We start from the raw sequence: 3,693 nt of genomic DNA, 5'->3' as shown, positions 1-3,693 counted from the left end.
TGATACAAATACTGGTTTTTAATTTTGACACAAAGCCAGCAATTTTGGGGAAGTGGGCACGTCGATTATATCGACCCCCAGGAGTTCAACTAGTACTTTATTTTATTGACCCCAACAGGATGAAAGGTAAAGTCGACCTCAGCAGAATTTAAACTCAGAACGTAAAGACGAACAAAATGTCGCTAAGCATTTTCCCCCGGTGTGCTAACATTTCAGCCAGATCGCTGCCATAATTGGTTTCAAATTTCGGTACCTATTTTATCTTGCTTTTTTTGTGTTAGCAATATGTTGTTCTCATTTTAAAGTTTATCACTACAGATTTTCTATAGAGCTCAGAGCCACATTATTTACGTCGTAACTTTCAGTGTTGGCTTTCAACTTATAAACTTAAAAATAAGAATATCGCATTGCTAACACAAAAACAAGACAGTATTGATTTGTAAACCTTTAATATATTTGGCAGTTTATTATGGTTGCAAGACGAAATACTGTGACCTTGCTAAGAATTAATATTTACGTATCAGATGCCAGGAATGTATTAAATACATAAGTTGGTCTATCCAATAGTGTTACACTGCTAAACTTAGTGGGTATTTAAGCAATGCGTTCGTGAATAACTATTGGGTTGGATGCGGTGCTGATGAAAGAGCAATGACTCTTGAAATATGCATGTACACCTATTACTTATTTTCTCTATCTTCAATTGCTCTGTTTACATAAATGTATTTGTATACGAAGCATCGTAACTTTCAGTGCTGGCTCTGAGAAAATCTATAGAAAATCTGTAGCTAAATTTAAAAGTTTGTGCATTTGTAGTGTTTTTCGTAAATTAACCCTTTTTAATCATCGCAGTGCAATATATAATGAACAAATGAAAAGGAGAACGTGATAGGCTGTGTGACTGCAATGGACAGTGGGAAAATGAATTCTTATTTATATCGAATCTTTCACGAAAACCGTTGTGCATTGTTTGTTAAACTAGTTCTCACATGATTTTAAATATGACCTAAATAGACATTACAAAACACGGCATCACATTAAAATAGAAGCAAAACTGAAGTTACAGTTTGGATCTGAGTTAGAGAAAAAAAAATATTGATAGGGAAAAAGGCAGAAAATCAAAATAGAAGATAAAATATATTTATTGAAAGAGGGAAATTTTACCGACGAAAAATAGAATCGTACCATGAAATTAATTTAGCGGAAGCTTTTCTCTGATGGAGAAGAAATTATTGTAATTCATTTCTAAATATTTGAAGATGTCTTGGTGATAAAGATATCGAAAATAAAAAGTCGACAAAATTATTCTGTCAAAGGAAACATTTATAAGATATATTAAAGGACTTTCTCGTTCTGTATTTCTGCAACTGTGAGGCCTTTTTTCTTCTTCCATACTTGTACATTATATTGTTTCACTGCGAACGAAACTACCAACATAATGGGTTAATAAAATAGTACCAGTTGCGTACTGCAGTCGATGCAATCGACTTGTTCCTTGCCCCAAGATTTAGGAACTTGTACATATAGTTGAAAGAATTATTGACAAAATGCTTAGCGACAGTTTCGGTTCTTTCCGTTCAAATGCTGCCGCATTCGACTTTGCCTTTCATCCTTTCGGGGTTGATGAAAGAACTACCAGTTAAGTGCTGAGATCAACGTAATTGGCTCGCCCCTCCCACATAATTTCAGGCCTTGTGCCCATAATAGAATGTATTATTATAATTATCATTAAAAAAGGTGGCGAGCTAGCAGAATCGTTAACACACGGGGCAAAATGCTTAACAGCATTTCGCCCGTCTTCACGTTGTGAGTTCAAATTTCGCCGAGGTCGACTTTGCCTTTCATCTTTTTGGGGTCGATAAAATAAGTACCAGTTGAGCAATGGGGTCGATGTAATCGACATGTCCCCTCCCCCAAAATTTCAGGCCTTGTGTCTTTAGTAGAAAGGATTATTATTATCATTAATGTGGCGAGCAGAAAGAATTGGATAAATTGCTTGGCAGCAATTCTGATCGCATTACATTCTGAATTTAAATTCTACAGAGGTCAACTTCGCTTTTCATTCCTTTGGATCGATATAAAAAGTAACAGTTAAGTACTAGGGGCTGATGTAATCAACTAGTACTCTCCCCCCTCTACCAGCAGATTTCAGGCTTTGTGCCTACAGTAGAAAGGGCTATTATTATCATTAAGGTTGCAAGCTGAAAGGATCGGAGAAAATGCTAACAAGCAGTTCTTTGGTTTTACGCCCCGAATTCAGTTTCCATCGAAGTCGACTTTGCCTTTCATCATTTCGGGTTCGATAAAATAAGTCTCAGTTGAGCACTGGGGTCGATATAATCGATTTACCTCTTCCTCGAAGTTGCTGGCCTTGTGCCAAAATCTCAAACCAACATTTTGAAACACCTTAAGGTGGCGAACTTGCAGAATCGTTTGCATGCCGGGCAAAGCGCTTAGAAGCATTTCGTCTGTCTTCTCGTTCTGAGTTCAAATACCGCCGTGGTCGACTTTACTTTTCATTATTTCAGGATCAACAAAATAAATCTCAGTTGAGCTCTGGGGTCGTTATAATCGTCTAGCCTCCTTTCCTCCATCAAATTTCAGGTCCTGTGCCTTTAGCACGAGGGTTCCCAACCATCTTTTATTTATGAACGTGTTTGATTACTTTTTTTATTCCGGCAGTTCCTCACAGACATTCTTAGCTTTCAGATTATTCTGTCAAATGTAAAGCTTATTTATTGACATTGTTTTGAATTAAGCACGAATTATCTTGTAGCTTCAAGATTTTGACAATGCGACTGTTTATTTTTACAATGGCATAGTAGGGTAGGTATGAGAGTTCAGATCTAGTCGGTTTCAACATAAAGCATGTAGAATATTTTGGCCTGCTTTGCTAAAAGGGTTAAACACTAGTTTTATAGAAACTTCTTCCAAAATTCCTATTTCGTTTTTCACACATTAGCTTGTGTAGGTTGAACTATGCAAAACGTCTGAGAAAGAGACCAATTTCGTGCAATACACACCGATTCATATATCTAAAGCAACATTTTTTTACGGACCCTTGAAATACCATTGTAGATTCCCAATTGACTATTTTGTTGCGTGGACCCTCAAACATCTTATATGGGGCTTTATGGAGCCCGGATGAGAACCACTGCTTTAGTAGGAGGAATTATTTGTAGTAGAATTAGTTGTGTTCTTCTTGTTCTTGTTCTTCTCCTACCATTTCTTTCCTTTCTTATTCTTTTCTTCCTCCTCCTTATTCGCCCCCCCCCTTTTTACTGTCCTTTCTTCTTACCTTTTTTCCTTTGTAATTGTCCTTGCTACAGTTTTGTTACATGACAAAGCATTGCAATAATTACCTTCTCCACAACCACGATCACCGCCACCATCTCCACCACCAGCACCACCACCACCAGCACCACCACCACCGCCATTAAAATCATCACCGCAAGCAGCAGCAGCAGCCACAACATTACCATCTTACCACCAACACCAACACCAACACCACAACCATCACCATCACCATCACAACCACCACCATCAACATAACCTTCGACCATAGGCACTAATATCATCAGTATCACAACCACAACCAACATCATCACCATCAACAACATTATCACTCCAAAAACCGCTACTGCCACCATCACTATCATCACCGCCATCATAATAACTACTTATCATCAACAC

Source organism: Octopus bimaculoides, chromosome 9 (genome assembly GCF_001194135.2).
Source record: "Octopus bimaculoides isolate UCB-OBI-ISO-001 chromosome 9, ASM119413v2, whole genome shotgun sequence".
Classification (NCBI taxonomy): domain Eukaryota; kingdom Metazoa; phylum Mollusca; class Cephalopoda; order Octopoda; family Octopodidae; genus Octopus; species Octopus bimaculoides.
Note: the sequence above shows the minus strand (reverse complement) of the source record.